General features: G+C 48.0%; 1 pseudogene; it reads left to right on the top strand.

The window, feature by feature from the left end:
* The first annotated feature begins 835 nt into the window (after window positions 1–835).
* LOC122215245 lies at window positions 836–2,204 on the top strand (annotated as a pseudogene).
* The last annotated feature ends 18,337 nt before the right edge of the window (window positions 2,205–20,541 follow it).

Raw genomic sequence — 20,541 nt, 5'->3', positions numbered from 1 at the left:
TTTTTAAGGTATGTTAGTGATAATTCTTTAGGTTGTATATAATAAGTCCTTATGTTTTAGAAAAACCTGCTGCACTATTTACACATGAAAATATATGGCATCAGAATTTGCTTCAAAGCAATCTGGGATGGGTGATTGGCCAACACATGGTTGGCAATGAGTTGAAAATTGTTGAAACTGGCTGATGAGTGTATGGAGTTTCATTATAGTAGTTTTTCTGCTTTTGTTTATATTTTAAAATTTCTGTAACAAAAAGCTACAATAAAAATAAAGACTAGCAATAAATGAATTGTGTTCAACATAAGTATGTAGGAAAAAACCAATAGGGGAAAAAGCTAAAGAAAATAGAGGGAAAATTCAGATAAGAACAAAAAGTAATGAAATAGAAAAAAAAGATACAGTTAATAGAAAAAGATGGTACAGTTGAGAAGATCAACAAAATCCAAAATGGTTCTTTGGAAGAGATAATAAAATAAACAAACCACTATGAAGATTTATCAAGAGTAAAAAGAGAAAAGGTATAATAAAAATTATTTGGAATGATGACAGAGTAGGCTGGAAATAAAATAGAGATTATTCCATTCAAGACAAAAATCATAAACCAATTATCCTATGATGCTAAAGTGCTAAGATGTTAAGTCAAATCTTAGCAATTTGAATTTGGTCATTTATATAAAAATAATCATAATCAAGTAGGGTTTGTCCTGAAAAGGTAAGGAATTTCAACATCATAAAATCTCTTAAGGAATATACCATATTAACAGGCTTTCGGGTCGCGCTGCCAGGTGTCCAAGAGGTTCTCTGAGTTCCCACTCAAGTACATCTGCAATTCAAAATGCCGCACCCATCCCCCCAAACTCAGCCCTCCAACCCTAGTAACTCCCAAGTCTTTTCTGAGGTGGACGTTGGAGGGGAACAAGTTGGTTGAATTGTCTTAGAATTGCTTGCAGATATTGTACCCAAAACTGCAGAAAAATTTTGTGCATGTGTACAGGAGACAAAGGTATTGGACCCACCACTGGGAAACCTCTCCATTTTGAAGGATGCCCTTTCCATCAGATTATTAAGAAATTTATGATTCAGGGTGGAGACTTCTCAAATCAAAATGTGACAGGTCGAGAAAGTATTTACGGTGAAAAATTTGAGGATGAAAATTTTTATTATAAGCATGATCAGGAAGATTTATCGAGCATGGCAAATGCAGGTTGCAAATACAAATGGTTCTCAGTTCTTTATCACAACAGTTTCCCTCTCCTCATTTGGATGGGAAACATGTGATACTTGGCCAAGTAATTAAAGGAATGGGTGTGGCAAGGATACTGGAAAATGTAGAAGTGAAAGGTGTAAAACCTGCCAAATTGTGTGTTATTGCAGAATGCAAAGAATTGAAGGAAGGGGATGATTGGAGCATATCTCCAAAAGATGGTTCTAATGACAGTCATCCAGGTTTCCCTGAGGATGCAGATATAGATTTAAAAGATGTAGATAAAATGTTACTAATAACAGAAGACTTAAAAATATTGGAAATACTTTTCTTCAAATTCCAGAACTGGGAGATGGCCATTAAAAAAATATATGAAAGTTTTAAGATATGTGGAAGGTTCAAAGACTTATTGAGAAAGCAGATAGATTGAAGCTGCACCGACAGCTTTAAGCTGCGAGCTGAATATTGGTGCTTGTAAACTGAAGATGTCAAGTTGGCAGGGAACAATTGGCAGTTGTTTGGAGGCTCTTGAAATAGACCCATAAAATACCAAATCATGGTACTATAGAGCTCAGGGATGGCAAGGATTAAAAGAATAGATCAAGCATTGGCTGATCTTTTTGTTTTTGTTTTTAACATTTATTTATTTTTGAGAGAGGGAGAGAGACAGACCACGAGCAAGGTAGGGGCAGAGAGAGAGGGAGATACAGAACCCATCTGAAGCAGGCTCCAGGCTCTGAGCTATCAGCACAGTGCCTGATGTGGGGCTTGAACTCATGGACCATGAGATTTTACCTGAGCTGAAGTTGGATGCTTAATCCACTGAGCCACCCAGGTGCCCCAAGCATTGACTGATCTTAAGAAAGCTCAGGAGATAGCACTGGAAAATAAAGCTATCCGGGCAGAACTGTTGAAAGCCAAAGAAAAGATAAAGGCACATAAAGATAGGGAGAAGGCAGCATATGCAAAAATGCCTAATAAGGAATTCAGCTTTACTTAAATATTATGCATTGATTGTATAAAGACAATAAGAAATTTTAAGATTTTTCTCTGTTACAGATGATCCTTGATGTGTTTCCTTTGATACTTCAGTTTCCCAATGTTTACAGCTTAGGAATACTGAAAAGGGTTCAATCTTATTAAAACAGAGTTTCACACACACATACACACAAAAGGAATACACCATATTAACAGATTAAAGAAAAATATATAACATTCTTAATAGATGCAGAAGGAGCACTTGATCAATTTTCTACAATCATTTAAAAATGTAAAGTTTTAGTAAACTTAAGGGTAAAAGGTTGTCATCAAAGTGGTATTGCATATAAACAGGTTGAAGAAAAAAACTATAATGATCTTATAGGTCTAGAAAAATTTTTTTATAAAATTCAACATAAATTCATTTAAAAATTATACCTTTTACCAAACTAAAGGGTAAAAACCTACTGCAAAGATCATATTTAGAAATGAGACTGCAGAAGCAGTGCCAATTAAAGTCAGGAATAAGACATATATATCCACTACCATAGAGTCTATTTATCATTGTACTGACAATCTTAGCCAATGCAATAAGACGCAAAAAGAAAGATATAAGAATTAGAAAGGGAGAGACCAAATTACTCTTATTTGTAGACAATATGATTGTCTACAGAGAAAGTTTTCTGGAAACATGATCAGTATATAAGAATTGGTAAAGGTAAATATTGTTAGCGAATGTAGTTGAAAATATATCTCACTTGTAACTGCCTCATAAACTATAAGATACATAGGAATAAACTTAAGAGATGTGCAAAATGTTTAAAGAGAAAGTTAGTATTGAAGGACATGAAATAAGACTTGAATATATGGATAGGAAGACTCAATGTCAAAAGATGACAATTCTTCTCCAAATTATCTTAAAATGAAATGAAATGAGAATTTTTAAAATTTATGGAATGGTACAACTTGACAAATTGATTCAAAAAACTGTATAAGGAAGCACCAAGAATATCTAAGACAGTATGAATAAAATGAACAAGATGAAAGAACTCGCCTTACCCAATAGCAACACTTCTTACAAAGCTGGAGTGATAAACACGGTGTGATATTGGTATAGGGATAGATGAATGGGCCAGTGGAACAGAATGGAGAGCCCTGACCCTATAACAACCTTCCAAGTATAAACATGGCTGCTTCACTTCTACTTTTCACATCTCATGCAAATTTCTCCTATGGCCAACTCCAGCCCAGTACCATACAGGAAAGGGAATTCTAGGAAGTAGGACTCCAACATAGCTAAGTTGGCACAGTACAAAGCCACCACAGCCCACCCTTTGTCAACTTGGCATCCATAAATACCCCTTTTCACTACACTTAACTTTGAAATGAAGTTTAAAAGCCAATGATAGCCAAATTGTGCCTCTACTTAACATGATGCATCTATCCCTTGCACAATGAAAGCCTATCAGATAATTGGTTAACCATATGGAGAAATAAAAAGTGCATTCTTAATGCTCCCTGCCAAAAGAGGATATAAAGTCTCTTTATTCGTAGTTCAGTGTTGTTCATTTCTCTTATAGCTGAGTCACATTTCTCCTGTGATATCCTGTAAATTAATTACTGACAAATAATGTTAAAAACTTATTCAGACAGTAGAGGAATGGGGAGGGGAAAGAAATTTTTTTATTAAAACGCAAAAATATTTACATTGAAATAAGAAGAAAAGTTTCATACTCATTTCTGCAGCTGATTGTGTTGATTTAGCTGGTATTTATAAATCCTCTCCCACTTCCCATTTCATATTCTCTTCTTGGTGAGGTGACCTTTGTTTCTGGTCTGGACTATTAACACTTCTTCCTGTATTGGGTTGTAGCAGTTTTTCCATTGACATTAATCACAGGAAATGGGAATGCCAAGAGGCTCCCCATTCTCCCCTTTGGAAGTCAAGACTAGTCACCCCAGACAATACAGTAAACTTCTTTTTTGCCTGTTGATTCACTGGCAAGAGAAGTTCAAAGTAGCCGGGGCCAGACTCAACATCCAGTTGAGTGCAACCACTGCTGTGTTCTCTGTGGGAATATTTCTCTTTTGGGAACTAATACTTTTATTTTTTTTTAATTTTTTTTAATGTTTATTTTTGAGACAGAGAGCGACAGAGTATGAATGGGGGAGGGCCAGAGAGGGAGACACGGAATCTGAAGCAGGCTCCAGGCTCCGAGTTGTCAGCACAAAGCCCAACGCGGGGCTCGAACTCACAGACCATGAGATCATGACCTGAGGCGGAGTCGGAAGCTCAACGGACTGAGCCACTCAGGGGCCCCGGGAACTAATACTTTTAGATCAGCAGAACTCAATGTTTCAGAGACAGAAAGCAACATTTTTGCTAGAGAAGCACTGTGTGTTTTATTGAGGGAAGCTGTTCTCATTTCTAACCTCTGCTTCTTAACTTTTTTTTTTTCAACGTTTATTTTATTTTTGGGACAGAGAGAGACAGAGCATGAATGGGGGAGGGACAGAGAGAGAGGGAGACACAGAATCGGAAACAGGCTCCAGGCTCTGAGCCATCAGCCCAGAGCCCGACGCGGGGCTCGAACTCACGGACCGTGAGATCGTGACCTGGCTGAAGTCGGACGCTTAATGCGCCACCCAGGCGCCCCTAACCTCTGCTTCTTGATCCACGAACCACTGCTTTGGGAGAAACAGCAGTATACATCAGTTGCTGATTTAGAGAACATCTTGCATCCTGAAGGACATTACCTAAGCCCTGCAAGGTGTTGCCATGCAGGTAGTTCCGTAACTGAGTCTTTTTTTTTTTTTGGGACAGAGAGAGACAGAGCATGAACGGGGGAGGGGCAGAGAGAGAGGGAGACACAGAATCGGAAACAGGCTCCAGGCTCCGAGCCATCAGCCCAGAGCCTGACGCGGGGCTCGAACTCACGGACCGCAAGATCGTGACCTGGCTGAAGTCGGACGCTTAACCGACTGCGCCACCCAGGCGCCCCCGGTAACTGAGTCTTGAAAAGGCCATTCTATTGTTCTCTCAGGCCAGCTGCTTCAGGATACATGGTAAGACCAGTAGATTCCATAAGCTTGAGCCTGTTGCCACTCTTCTTGAATGTAAAAGAAATTCTTCCGTCAGCTGTAGAAAATTTCAGGTCCCTTACATTGACCTTGAGATGGGAATTTAGAGCCCCAACTCATCATATTCTTTCCCCAAGTTCTTCAGGGCATTTTAACAATCCACCAATCTTATTCTAATTATATTCAAGCAACTACTTGGTCAATCAAAGCACTGACTTCTATAGGCACCAAATTACAATTGTCTACAGGTGATCATTTTTCTCCCATTCTGTGACATGGAGTACTAGTGATCCCTATACCCCTGGTAGCCCTTGGTAATCCTTGGCAAGGGTCATTTATGCCTTTAAATCTAATTCGATCACAGAATCAATGGATAATCTGGCAGGCAGTGGGGAAGGAAAGATGGATGTGAAATGGGGGAGCAAGGACAAATTGGAACCCAGGAAGAAGAGCAAGAATGAGCTAGAAACTGTTTCAGTCTCACACCGTCTCTAAGCCTCTAACTTTGTTAATTCAGGTGACCTGCAGAAGAATCTGGTCCTTTGTTTTAGAACTAACTCCACAACTAGCCCAGGAGTTGGGGGAAACTGTAGAGGCTCTGATGGGAAATAAAGGAGCTTTGTGCCCATCTGCTTTCTCCCATTTCCCCCACCAGCAAGGTGAGCCAGCAAATCTGTCATAATGCATGAGCCACCACAGGGCCTGCCTTCCACAGTGTAAACATGACAGCTGCTACTTCACTTCTGTTGCCAATCTGTAGCATGCAGATTTCTCCTGTGGCCAGCCCTAGCCCAGAACCATGCAGGGAAGGAAATTCTGGGAAACGTAGTCCTAGCTTAGCCAAGTTGACACAATATAAAGCCACTACACTATTTATAAAATGGTTTAAAACATGTATAACTTAAGCCATAAATATGTGGTATGAGTATAAAGACATTCTTGAGCATGAAAAATATAACTAAGGGTGAGCTCTGGGGAGGAGGAAGGGAACAGGAGTAGGGAGGGCACACAGGCCATCAATTTTGTGTAATCTTTTATCTCTTAAAACGAAACAACTGTAGTAAAAATATTTGATACAGTACGTGGTGGTGGACATAATGATATTCTTTTTTTAAATCTATACTTGCCTATAGGTGTGAAACGTAGAGAGGAGGAAAAGGAGGGGGGGAAATGGTAATAATAATAATTGCTGATATTTACCGATCACTTAGGCTTTGCACTTGGGTTATGCCACTTAGGTAGAGAATGGGTTTCTTTCTCTGGATTGAGGGAAGAAGCACAGCTGTAGACACCAACATTTTGACCCCTTGTCAGGATCCCAGAGCTCCTGGGAATCTGGAAAGATGGAGATGTGTTATGGGGGAGCCCCCCTGCTGCCCTTACTCCCAACATCCTTGAGAATTCTTGTCCCTTTTCTCCTTTTGCCCTCTCTTGTGCAGGGTCTCTCCATCTCTCTTGCTCTCTCGACTTTCCAAAGTTTTTGCGTCCAGAAGAAAGGTGCTAAGTGGGGGCAAGTGCAGGTCTTGGGAGCTACAATGCAGGGCACGCACACATCAGGCCTTAAGTCAAGCCCAGCCCACAGGATGAGAGGGCCCGAGGCTACTGTGGGGAAGCCACACACCTCCTCCCCCCTGCCCGGCTGTCTCAGCTCCAACCCACACCTGTTCCTCCCCTCATCTACTCCTCCCGCCTCCCTTTGCACCTGACAGGCCAAGAGCAAACAAGGTTGTTGTTTGTTCCTCTCTTCGTGCAATGCACAGTCACACAGGGAGGCACCATATATGCTGGCAACACACATTGCACTTTGCAGTTACCTACTGTTTCCTAACTTTTTTGTGTGTACGCTGCTTTTAAGACTTTCTCTGAAATCCTATGCTCTTCAATTAGACTGAAGTCAACAAACATCTGTTTGTTTGAGGCCTATTTTATGTGCGGGGTTAATGAGGGGTACAAAGGGATGAAGAACACAGTTTCTTCCCATTGGGAACTCACAATCTCATGACGGGGGAGATTCTGTGGGAGTATGAAGTGCAGAGAGTATAACTTCAGAGAATCAGGAAGGCTCCTTAGAGGAAGCTCTCCTCTGCAGACAACCTTCAAAGAGAGGAAAGCCTATGAAGGGAAGGAGTGGGTGAGATTAGGCAGAAAGAAAATGCTGTGAGAGAAGAGAGAGGGGCCAGTTAGTATGGGTCCCTTGGGGGACTGTCAGCTGTAAGGATGGGTAAGGACAGAGGGAAGAAGGGGGAATGATCAGAGAAGAACAACCCTCGTGCAATGACGGTAGTTTGTGTTCTACCCACTTAGAGTACTTTAGAGCTGATCGGGCCGTTGGCAAACTAGCCAAAGCCCTTTCTTGTACTAAAAAGGAAGGACATCGAGGCCCAACTAAATGGGGAGTGATTTGCACAAAAGGCAAAACTGGGTCCAGGATTCAGCTTCCAGATCACTCTATCAGCTTCCAGATAAAATCAGCACTTTGTCTTTTTATCCATCAGCCATGCCTGCCACAGTGCCTAGCACGTTGTAGGCACAAACCTATTTGCTGAAGTGAATTCTGTTTCTCTAGTTTCAGAATTCTGTTTCTCCAGAAACTTATTCCTCCAGTTTCTGAAGAAATGGACAAGAAAGAGGGATGGTCCTCTCCCCAACCCTGTTATAGCACAGGCACCGTGCAGGGTGCATATTGATGCTATCTTCTTGATCCCCACAGTCTTGCTGTTATTCCCACTTCACAGACAAGGAAACTGCATCTGGAGAGCTAGGTGGTTTGTTTACAGCTAGTGAAGTGTCTGAATTCAAATCCAGGTCCATCTGACTCTAAATTCCATGACGAGGGTGTCAGAGGAAATGGTTGGAATTGAATTTCATTGAATTGATTTCTACTCCATGCCCACAGCTCTTGGGGCAGGATTTTTTTTCCTTTGGGGTAAACGGGGGAATAGCATTGTAGTAGAAGAGTATGTGTGAGAGAGGGTGAATCCTTTTAGGGACTACCTTGCTTTAACTGCTCATAACTGACAACACCAAACAAAGGTGTTGGTTCTTTTTTTAAGGTCGCTGCCCTTCAGTCTTTAGTTCCTCTCTGCATCAGGGGCATTCAAACCCCATCTGAGGATCCAGAAACTCAGAGATATTGACAAAATGGAAAGACATAAAAAGAATTGGATTATGGCATATGTGACCTCTCCAAGTGTCTTATAATCAGATGGAGTTGGAGAGGGGAGAGGATGGGAGAACCATCTAGAAAGATGTTTCTGTGTTTAGAAGAAAGGAAAATAGAGATAGTGGTGGTGATGGTGTGTGTGTGTGTCTTGGAGGTAAGTGTTGGGTGGTGTTGGGCAGGGGGAGAACAGATCTGTCACAGGCTCTGCGTCCCAGCCCAGACCTCCCCTCATCCCCCAGGCAGGTTTCTGGGGTTCTCACCAAGCCTTTGCCACTCCCTACTAAAGCTAGGGACGTTGAGTCAAGGGTTGGGGAAAGGTTGGAAGAGAACTGAGTGGGAAGGAGCACTGAAAGTCCCAGGGAAGCTCGTTTTCCAGGCCAGGTGCAGAGGCTGGGCCTTGCTGCCAGCTGGAGGTCTAGGAGTGGGGCGGGGGCTCTGGCTGCCTGTTTGTTCAGCACTGAACTGAGATTCCTGTTAGGAAATGCCCTTGTTTGTGCCCAGACTGATTTGTTTGCTGTTCACACTTACATGGAGAGCTGCTCCTTGGAGTCCTGGCTTCAAACATAGAGGTAGGCGTGGGAAGGGGGAACATGGTTGGAACCCAGAGCCTACAGGGTCCAGAGAATAACCTGGGAAAACGAATGTCTACAGCTTCTGGTGAGGAGAGGGAGGGGTGGACCTCACTGGAAGCTCAGCCCTGACTTCTTCCTTTCCAGAGAAGAGCCATGTGGGCCTTGCCCAAAGAGGAGTCCCGACTCAGGAATCATTTGGAGTTTGGCTTCCTCACTCCCTGTGGGAACTGTCTCGTGGGGAGCAAAACATCTTAATGCAAGTTCCACCTTGGGATGCTGATTTAGTTGGTCTGGGGTGTGGCCAGGGCATCGGGACTTATAAAACCTTCCCAGGTGATTCCAACTGTGCAGCCAAGGTGAGAACCACTGTTCCAGAGTCTACAAGCTTCTCAAACCTTCACATGCATGTGAATCACCGTGGGATCTTGTTAAATTGTAGATCTGCATCAGTAGGCCTGGGCTGTCTCCTTAGCATCTGCGTTTCCAACAGACTCCAGGGTGATGCTAGTGCTGCTGGCCTAGGGACCATACTTTGAATGGCAAGGCTCTCTACCCGCTTTGGACTTCTCATTCCAATTGCCCCCATTGCTCAGAAGGAAGGAGGTAGAACCATGAACCCCAAAGCTTCCTGCACCTGTTCACCTGGCCCACTCTTTTCCCACTACCTTACTTGGTAAGTAAGCAACAGACCTCACAGACACTGGCCAAGGCCAGTCATTCTCAGAGTCTCCGTGGACCAAACAGATCCCTGACCCTACCTGAGACAAACCAATTCAACTAGCTCCAGTTGGGAGTATAGCAGAGGGCAGGAGGAAAAGCAACAGGCACAGCCTTCTCTGTCCTCTTGGCAAAGTAGGCCTGATGGGCATACAGGACACAAACATTCTATGGTAGGGTATGGTTCTAAGGATGGCTGTAATAATATTTTCCTCCCATATAATCTGTTACAAAGAGGCCTTGTCACTTCCCCAGCCACTCTTCTCGGATCTAGGCTAGACCTATGACTTGTTTTAGTCTGTAGAATGTAGAGAAAGTGACACTGTGTAACTTCTAAGGCTGGGCCTAATGATCTGAAGTTTTCCCTTTGCCATTCAGGATGCTCACTCTCAGGAAACAGTTTCCATTTAAGAAGCCCAAGCTAGTCACGTGGAGAGTTTGAGAGAGGTCCCAGCCTTCCAGCCAACCCTTCACCAGAAGATGCTGACCTGGGGGAAGGCAGAGGAGGCAAGGATAGGACCCTGTTTGCTTTCCCTTTTCCCTGGGAAGGCAGTGTGGTGGAGCAAAAGAAGAATGGTCTTAGAAGTCAGACAGACCTAGGCTTACATTAGGCGTGTGCACAGTCACATAGTGAGAGTTTGGGGAGACTCACACCTCCTCGTCTGTCCCCATCTTGCTCCCCTTGCAGCTTTTCCCATCCCAGAAAATGGCAACTTCATCCCTTTAGCTGTTCAGGCCAAAAAACTCAGGCTTCCTTGGATCCAGCCTTTCTCTCATCCTCATATCCAGTCCATCAGCATAATTCTTATAAAGCCCTACCTTCCAAATATAGCCGGAATCAGACTTCATCCAGCCACTTCCACTGCTACCACAGGGGGGCTGAGCCTCTTGTCTTTTGTTGGGATCACTACAAGAGCTACCTATCTGTGTCTTTGCTCCCATCCTTGCCCCTTTCCAGTCTCCAGCCCAGCAGCCAGGGTAGTTTTGGTAAATGGGCTTAGAGCAGGTCACTTCTTTGCTAAATATCCTCCAATGACTTCCCAAGTCATCCCAGGTAGAGGCTGACAAGGCCCTCGAGAGCTCTTCTCTCTCTAATCTCATCCACTACTATTCAGCACCCCTCACCCCATATGTACGCACACACTCTGCTCTAGCCACACTGGCCTTCTGGCTTTCCCTTGACCAAATCAATACTTCTTTACAAATAAGGAACACAAGACAGAAAGGAGGGTAAGCCACCTGTCAAGGTGATACAGCTAGTACATGGCTGAAGAGAGGGACACTCCTTCCTGCCTCCAAGCTACTCTGGCTCTGACCTTACATTGTCCACCCTTCCTGAGGGAACTCATAGCCTCAGCCTGGGGGGTTGGGGATGCTTCTGGAGCTTTTCTGGGCTGGTGTTTCTCTGCTGGCTGGGATGACATTTGAACTTGGTGCTGGGGAGGATCCTGTGTGCTCACTGCCTGGGTAGGCTCTGCCCAGAAACAGAACAGGTGGGCTCATGATGCTGGCCACTGGCCTGTGTGTGCAGAACCCAGAATCAGGCCTGCACCTGCTCTGGGGCTCAAGGTTCCTGGGAGGCAGGACCCGGTTTTCTCAAGTCTCTGGAAAGCTCCTCGTACAATGCCCTGGAGAATTTAAGCCCTCTGTTCCAGCAGTGGTTTGTAGAGTCCTCGACTTGCTGTCAGGAAACCTAGGCTCTGGTCTGGCCCTGTATCTAACTTGCTGTGTGACAAGATGCAGGAAAGTCACTTAGGCCCCTTGCAAAGTGAGGTGATAGCCTCAAGTGGTGCTGATTCCATTTATGGAGGCACCATTTTGCTTTTTAAATGCCTATCCCTTCTGGGCACGGTCCCAGCGAGGCTACGAGAATGCTCCTGGACGCGAGAGGTGGAGGGTGCCTAGAATGGGCAGATTGAAGGGCAGGGCCTACGGCAAGTGTCTCTCGCGGCAGGCAGCAGGGGGCGCGCGCAGACCGTGTGATGCGGAAGGCGGCAAGGCCCCTTACGTAGGAGCCTAAGAGGACCAGTTTGGCCTGTAGACCCCTCAGAAGCTCCAGGACGTGAAGCCTGAGTCGAGGAGGAGGGGCGCAGCGCTGTGTCCGGAGGGCAGTAGAGCACAGGCGGGAGAAAGGATGCGGTGAGGGCGCCGACCACCGCTGCTCTCACTGCTCTCGGGCTGGTTGTGGTCAACACTTTCTCACTGCGGGGGGAGAAACAAGCACCCCCCCCCCCCCACCTCCCAGGCGAGAGAGTGTAACTGCAGGAGATACCCAAATGTCAAAACGAAAAATATCTCATTTTTCATCTAATTCCTCTCCCGACCCTGGAGGGGTGAGGGGCAAGGGAAGCGACCCTCCCTCCTACGCAGTCCCAGCTGGGAGGTGGCAGCGTGTAGTACATAGGGGACCCATTTTCCTGCTCCCACACCACAATCCTGGCCAGCCTCAAATGTCCAAGGCCCTTCTGTCCTGGCAGTATAGGTTCTTTTCTGATTCCAAAACTAATATATACATGTTGCATAAAAATAAAGCGATACTGAAATTACCATTAAAATGAAAGCCTTCCCATAATCCCCTAGCAAAATAACCACCGTGAGCGTCATTTTTCAGGTTTATTTCTATTCGGTACATACACTAACATAAATATTTATTACAATGATTTTTACAAAAATCATTGACTCAAACTGTAACTCAAACTGTTCCTCAAACTGTTCTTTAACTTGCTTCATTTTTCACTTAGCGTTGGACACCATGTCGGTATATATATAGTTGCACCTCACTTTTAATAAGTGGTTGTGCAGCATGCTTGATATACCTGAGGCAGCCAGCCGCTGATAGGCCTTACGTTGGTTTTCCATGTCCCCTCAGGACAAGCATCCCTACTGGCACTGTGTTCCCTGCAAGTTACTATTTAGGAGAGATTCTTTTTTTTTTTTTTTTTTTTAATTAAAAAAATTTTTTAAGTTTACTTATTTTGAGAGAGACAGAGCGAGCAGGGAAGGAGCAGAGAGAGAGAGGAAGAGAGAGAATCTCAAGTGGGTTCCACACTGTCAGTGCGGAGCCCGATGTGGGGCTTGAACTCACCAACCATGAGATCATGACCTGAGCCGAAACCACAAGTTGGAGGCTTAACCGACTGAGCCACCCAGGCACCCCCTATTTAGGAGAAATTCTTAAAAGTTCACTTCCTGGGATAAGAGATCGGCTCATTTGAATATTGGCTGATGTTGCTATGCTACACTCCAGAAGCTGAATGCCTGGCCAGTATGTTCACCCACAGCAAGGGCAAGTTCCTGGTGGGTTTAGCCACAACCTCTCTGTAGGTAAGGCTGGAACCCCTCCACTCGTGGAACTGATAGTTGCCTGACCTGGTCACTTCTAGAGGTTCCAGCAGCTCACTAAGGAACTTAGGGGAGGGTGAAAAGGAAGGGGGCACACAGGTCAGGGAACTGGATTTGTTTGTTCAATTCAGAAATGTCAATGGTATGGGAAAGGACTTCATTACCTACAAAAAGAGCAGTGATAAAGCACTGGTTTTATCTCCCAAGGTGGAGGCTGGGGGGGTGGGGGTGGGGCGGGGCAGAGGAGCCAGTCCTATGTGTGAGGCACCAGTGAGGGTCCCTGGGAGGGAAACTGTATCACTCTTGAGGGAAAGGCACAGGTGCTTTAGGGACCAGCCCACTACTTTTTCAAGCTCCAGCATCTGTCTGGAGGTGGAGGGAAAGTCTATCCCTGGCCAAACCTCCCAGCTCCAACAGAACATCTAGCCTGTCTTTAAAGGAGAAGACAGATGGCTAAAGTCCCTCCCAGAGGGATCCCAAGACCAAATCAGGTGCTAAACTGGTTCAAAAAGCCTCTGAGCTGCAGAAATCCTGGAGGGCTTTCTGGAGGAAAAGGTTGGCAGCTATTTGTGCCTTCGTGAACGGGCAAGATTTGGAACCGCTGAGAATCCTGAGCAAAGGCGTTTGTAGAAGCGATCAGTCTGTTCAGGGAACAGGAAGGAGCAGGGATTGAGGGTGAGTTGGGTGGGCAGGGCAGAGGAGCTCTAGCTAGGGATGTGGGAGAGGCTGGAGTGGGGCTATGCAACAGAAGCAAGAAGAGGATTTGCTCAGGAGTTTTAGATTGTCCTTCCCACCTCTGGGGCCCTGGAAGATCTGGCTTAAGACTCTGTACATGTCTCCTGGGGCTGCTGGAAGCCTGTCAAAGGCTTGCTTCCCTTAGCAGCCCAGGACTCAGAGCTTGGGCGGCGGTCAACGCCAAGCAGCGCAGTCCCCTGGACACCAGGAGGCGCCATGCCCCGCTGGGCTGGCTCGGGGCTGCTCCGCCCCGGGGACCGCTGGTGCGGCCGAAAATCTGCGGCCTACCACTCTCGTCTTCATATCTCCACTCTTGGCTCTTTTTCCTTCCCCAAACCCAACTAGGGGTTCCTCGCGCCAGCCGGCAGACGGTGAACTAGGGGTACGGGGAGAGGGGAGGGTTAGAACCAGCCCTGGAAGGCGAGTCAACGAGGGTCCGAGGGACTAGAGGAGACCATGCCTGGGTTTCCCCCACTCGCCTTCCCTCTTCCCGTTCCTCCCCCCTTTCCCTGCCTCGTAACCCCTCTCCAGCCCTGCTCTCTCTCCCGCCCCCCCCTCTCTCTCCTTCTCGCACCTTGACCTTTTGTACCAAGCCAATTTTTATGGGAGTTCGTCCTCCACGTGTAAGCTTATTAAGGAAAGGGTGCAAAATTCTTAACATTGGAAGGGAGAAAAAATTGCTTTGCTCCTCCGCCTGGTGCCTGTCTCCTTGGAGCGGCCCCCACCTGCTGGCGGGCCCGGGCGGCCAAGCCTCCCCAGGGGCGCGCGCAGAGCCCCACCACCCCGGCGGGGGAGGGGGCCCCGGCCTCCCCCGCCACCCAGCCTCTCGCAGCAGAGTCGCGGCCTGGCCGGCGCTGCCGCGGGCAGAATCGAGGACGGGGGATTGAGGCGGCCGCTGCGTGTTTGCCCAGTGTCCGCCCCCGCCGCCGCCGGCCCTAATCTCCGATACACTTGCGAGTTGGTTTCCTGCCCCGGGGCCCCGGCTTCCCGAGCAAACAGGCCGAGCGCGGCGCTGCATCCGAAATGTGGCATTTGAGCCGCACCGCGGGAGGAAAGCCGGAGCGCGGCCTGTGGGGGTAATTGCCCTTCTCCGCCCCTAATCCTCCCGCCCTGCCCCTCCCGCCGGCTGCGGCCCATTGATTAGCGCGGAAGGCTAGGGCTCAGCCCAGCCCCGGGAGGGGAGACCCGCTCCACACCCTGCGCCTAGAATGCAGTCACGACCCTCTCCCCGTCCCTCACTCCTCTGATCCCCCGGCCCCTCTCCAGCCGGACTTGGAGGCGGAGAATGTCCCTGGAAAGGGCATTGAGGTTGCCTGGGGAAAGATGGGTGAAGGGAGGAGGGGAACACTTGTCCAGGCACACCCCAGGCCGAGGGAAGTGAGACCTTCAGACCACGCTGTACTAAGCAAAGTCAGGGAGGGGTTGCAGAGGATCCACAGGGGCCCAGCTGGACTTGACATCCTGAGAGCCCCGGTATGGAGCTGGGGGTTGGGAGGTCCCTGTGTACTCAAACCACCAGTGCTTCTGCAGTGGCCAGGGCCTGCTTCCTATGGTCTGCCCAGAGGGCCCTAGGCCTCATGGAGGCCTCATTCACTGACAGAGGTGGAGTGCAGAGCCCCAAGTGCTTCCAGTGGGAAATAGACATGGCCCCTTCTACAAGTCCTTAATGAGAGAGGTCAGTGCCGGGGAAGAGAGAAATAGAGTAATATGAGAGCCTTTGTGGGCAGAGGAACTGAGCGATGGCCTCACAGGGACAAGACTTACCAGCTGGGGTGAGTTTTCTTCCCTCTCACTTCCAGACCTCCAGCATGCACCCTTTCCTCTCCCAGAACAGCCACCCTAGGCCAAGAAAAATGAGGCTTGACCTTCTGAGCGACCTCCCTGGGCCTAAGCTGACAGTTCAAAGCTTGGCTTCTCTGTGTAGGGGCAAGTCTTGTTGCTGCAGTCCTTAAGGGTGCCGGGAGCAGGACCTTGGAGCAGAGGCCTCCTCCAACACCCTGAGGCCCAGGGAAGGAAAGCTAGGGCTGGGAGCAGAGGCTGGGGTAGGGTAAGCATAGGGCTGCAGAAATGGAACGTACAAGCAGAGATGTAGGAGAGAAAACAGGCTAAAAGGACTGGACAGAGACCTAGAACCTCATGCCTAGGTGCCTCCCCTCCCCACACCCTTGCACAGGGCCAGGACTAGGGTGAGGTAAGAAGGGCACAAATTTAAGGAGGCACTCCCTCTCAAGGTCATGCCAATGCAGGGTCAGCTCCTGAGAGAGAGAGTGCCTCCTTGCCTCACCTTGGTCTCATGCCTGCCCTCATTGTCCTAAGTGAGCCCTCCCCTGGCCAAAGGGAGCTCCAGTTACTGCCCATGACCTGCTGATTTGCCTCATAGCCTGAGGCACATCAGGCACATCACCCTGACGTTATCTTCACTATTCACTTGGTTGGTACTGACTGTCTCCCAGCTGGGATGGTGCTGCCCAAGGCAGTGACCACATCCCTCGAAGTCCTGCCTACGTAGACAGTGAGTGCTAAATGTAGCTGGTGAATGAATAAATGCCCCCAGAATCTTCCACCCTCCTCACCCCAAGTGTGAATTTTTCCCTCTAGACATGGCCAGCTGCAGCGGCCACCCTGGGGTTGCTTGCTTTACCTTGAACTCCATTTAATCCTCAGGCCTTCTGCCTGAGCGTGAATTTGCACATCTGGTATGTGTTTGTTCTCACATCCTCTGATATTAAGCGCTGCTTCTCTCTCCAGTCAGACACTGACTCCCCAAGGACAGAGCCCAAGTCTGGCCTGGAATTCCTTATCTGGCCTGCAGCACTCAGCCCAGGGTGACACTCAGTATGTGCTATATGCTGAACCCCGTGGCATCTGAAGCCTGGACAAGTCCTAACCCCTTATTTGCGGTTGAGGAGAGGGTGATCCGGGTCACATGTCTCTACAGTGACAGAGCTGACCTAAAGCTAGAGTCCCGCGTCTCAGAAGTAGTGGAATCTCCTCCTCACGTTTAGTAATTGCATCAGGCAAATTATGAGGGCACAACACTGCCTTATGCATGTGGGCGTGGGCTGGTGGGGGCTTCTCAGCTTTCTCATATCATACCAGGTGCATGGCCACCAGCTCCAGTGAATGTGACAGAGCACGTGCGAATGGGTGGGCGTGTATGCGATGTCTGCTGGGGGGGTGTGTGTGTGTCTGGTGTCTGCTGTGAATGGATGTGTGTGTGCCTGGGGAGGTGTGTGTATGTGGTGTCAGTGGAGGGTGTGTGTGGATTCCGCTGGGCATGAGTGTAGGTTGGTGGGGGGGGGGGTGTTGGCTGTGTGTGTCTGCTGAGTGTGGGCATGTAATGTAGTATCTCTTGGGTTCTGTCTGTGTGTTTGTAGTGTTTGCTGAGGGTGAGGGTGAGTGGTATCTGTGGGGTGTGTCTGCAGAGTGTGTGCAGTGCTGGCTGGGATGTATGTGTGTAATGTCTGCTCTGTGTGCATGTAGGTGGCTGTCGTGCCTGCAGGCTGTATTATGATGCTGCCTTCCGGAAACTTCTGTGTAAAATGCCTAATGACATCCCCAGATCAGTTACCCTATGCCTGGGCTGGCTAGGGAGACATGCACAGAGGGTCTGGGAGTCCAGTGTCTTGGGAGGTCAGGAAGCTGAAAGACAGCAGTAACTATTGTGACCAGGGTGCATGGAAACCCAGACGGGGACAGGTGCTGGCTGCAGTAAGTGGACAGAGGCAGTGCCAGGAGGCCTCAAATCCGATTGAATACAGATGGCAAGGCCCCCCGCGCAGCACACAGATCCCAGGGCAGGGAAGGGGACTGGACATGTCAAGTCTGGATCTGAATCCAGGCAACACTTTCAGTCTCAGGATGATTTAGAAGGAGAGGAGTGCTAGGGGAAGGCTGAGCTGAGATGGTTGGGCAGGTGGGTTAGAAAAGTAAGCCAGCTCTGGATGGCTAGCCCCATTGGCATCTTTCTGGGCAGAGGCAGCTCCATATTCTACAGGGCACAGGACTCAGTGAAGAAAGAAAGAGTTGGATTTCAGCCCAACTGCCCACCTGGCCCTTGTGCAGTGTACGACCTGCCAGACTGTACACAGTGGCCCTGGGTCTTGTCCTGCGAACCTGCAAGTTCTGCTTCTTCTGAAGCAGAAAAGAGGATGTCCTCCTCAGGCTTTGGAGGAGAGGAAGGCCTGACTGACTGGGGTGGGGATAGCTTTGGAGCAGGATAGCTGGAGGCCTATTGGCTGGGCATCCTCTCTCCGGGCTGGCCTTCACAGTGAAGGCAGGGCAGAAGGGACTAGCAGTCTAGAAGCTTATTGTTCCACAGAGTGCCAGAATAACCACTTATTGCCCACAGAAGAGCTATGACAGGGAAGAGACTACAAAAAAAATAGAAAGAGGGCGGACCGAAAAGAGCAAGGAGTCTGATAGGGGAGAGGAGAGAAGCCTCCAAACAGTAACCTGAGTCACCAAGATGACCCAGAACTAGATTTGTAACCTCCTTTCTGGTCTCAGTTTTGTCATCTGATTCTGGGAGTTGGAATAAAATGATTTTAAGGTTCTTTCTCCCATGACTCTAACCACAGACAGAACTGGCCCGGCCTGGGGCTGCCCCAGATGAAGGTCACGCTAGTTCCCGTCCCCATTCGCAGGGACATGGCGTGGGGGTGGGGTGGCGGTGGGAGTGGGGAGTAAGGATGCTCAGTGCAGTCCATCCCCAGGCTGAAAACCCAGCCCAGAGTCCCATCTTGCTGTCTGAAACACCATGTTTATGAGTGAGCAAAGACTTGAAAGGACTGTTACAGACTTCTAGCTCCAAGGAAGGCCGTGTCTTTCTAACTCAATCCTAGAATTAAATTTGGAGGTCACATCTGTAGACTTTCAAGGCTGAGATTCTGGGAAATTCCAGCCAGACTCCAGAGCTGATGTGAGTGGCTTATGACCATTTTTTTGGTTCCTGGGGCCTAGAGGACAGAGAAGGACAAGAGGCAGAGAATTCGGGCCTTTGGAGGTCATGAGAAGGTGGAGGTGGAGGTGGAGGACCATCCGGCTGCTTCAGTGCTGAGGAGGGAGGAGGGGGTGATGAGCAAGATTTTTCACCCCTTCAGTAAAACAAACAAAAAAATTATTTCTCCTATTTCCTTCTCTGAGATTAATGATAAACTGTCTGTTCCCTAAAAGAAAATGATAAAGACTCTAATTTTACTTGGAGGCTTAGAAATGCCATTTCTACGCAAAACAGGGAGCCCATAATCAGACTTGAGCGGGGCAGAGCTTTGATAGAAAATGTTTTCCTCTCTCCCTCTATTCCTTCCCCTCCTTTCCCTCGCAAAGCAAGATGCCCGACAGCTAAGAACAATGCTCAATAAAGTGAAATAATATTTTAGTCAAAATAGGCCGAGACTGCTCCCAGCCAACTGTAAATTAGCATTTTGAGGGCAAATATGCAGACAATTTGAGATAATGAAGCCTGATTATTCAATCCAATGAATGTTAACTAGGGAGCAGAGGCTCCAGTGCCTTATCTCACTCCCTTCGATTTATTTTTTTTAATCGTTTCACATTTGAACTCTTTATTTGTTTCTGTTTTATGCGCCCCCTCCTTCACACACACACACACATGCGCGTGCACACACACACTCCCTCCCTTCTTCCTCTCCTGTGCTTCTGCCTAGGCTGCTGAAGAGGACCATGGGAAATGGTCAGTCTGTCCACCTAGATTCCCTGCCTGGCCTTCTGATCAGCTCAGCAAGCCCCACGGAGCACCCATTATATGCATGGCCATTTGTGGAGTGAGAGGGGGTGGAGGGAGAGTCAGAGGGGGTGGAGAGGAGTCAGAGGGAGTCAGATGTGCACTAAACAGATGGATGACACAGGCCCTGCTTCTCAGAGCTTACAGCAGGGCTGGGTACAGAATGTGGGGAAGTCACAGAGGTTTATAAAGGAATATTCCTGGTGTGTGTGAGGTGTGGGAATCGAGGAGGCAGGGGGTAGACATGAAATCGGAAACAACAGGAGGAATCCCTTTTAAGGCCTTCAACCCACCTTCCCTGAAAGGTCCCAAGGGAGCTTCATACACTCCCCCCCCTCCCCCCTCCCCAGGAGTTATGTGTGGAAATCTTTCTTAAATTATTCTTCATTCCAGGCAGGACTAAATTCATAGTTTGCAGGGACCAGTGCAAAATGAAAATGCAGGGCCCCTGGTTAAAAAATTATTGAGGGGCACCTGGGTGGCTCAGTCAGTTAAGCATCTGACCAGCTCAGGTCATGGTCTCATGATTCATGAGATTGAGTCCTGCATCAGATCCTCTGATGTCTTTGGATCCTCTGTCTCCCTCTCTCTTTTCCCCTCCCCTGTGCTCTCTCTCTCTCTCCCTCTCTCTCAGAAATAAATCAACATTAAAAAAAAATTATTGAGAATTCTCAGACGGTGATGGCAGAGCACTAAACCATGCATGGGGGGCTTCTTCTGACCATGGGGCCTGGGCAACCATGCAGGACAGATACCATGCTGCTGGCCCTGGCTCTAGGAGCAATGGGTGGATGTAATCTAAGAAGGCTTTCTGGAGGAGGAATAAGGCAGGACCCCCTCCCCCCCCCCCCCCACCAGCTGTCAGCACAGCTATGTTTCCGCCTGGCAGTGGCTGTTCTCCAGCCCAGAAGTGATGTTTACTTGGTGGTGGAGAGAACAGCTTCCACCTGGGTGAGGGACCCCCCATGCTCTGGTGCTCACCTGAGCCTCAGCTTCCTCTTTT

The sequence above is a fragment of the Panthera leo genome, chromosome A3, assembly GCF_018350215.1.
Source record: "Panthera leo isolate Ple1 chromosome A3, P.leo_Ple1_pat1.1, whole genome shotgun sequence".
NCBI lineage: Eukaryota > Metazoa > Chordata > Mammalia > Carnivora > Felidae > Panthera > Panthera leo.
This window is presented reverse-complemented; position numbering and strand designations above follow the sequence as displayed.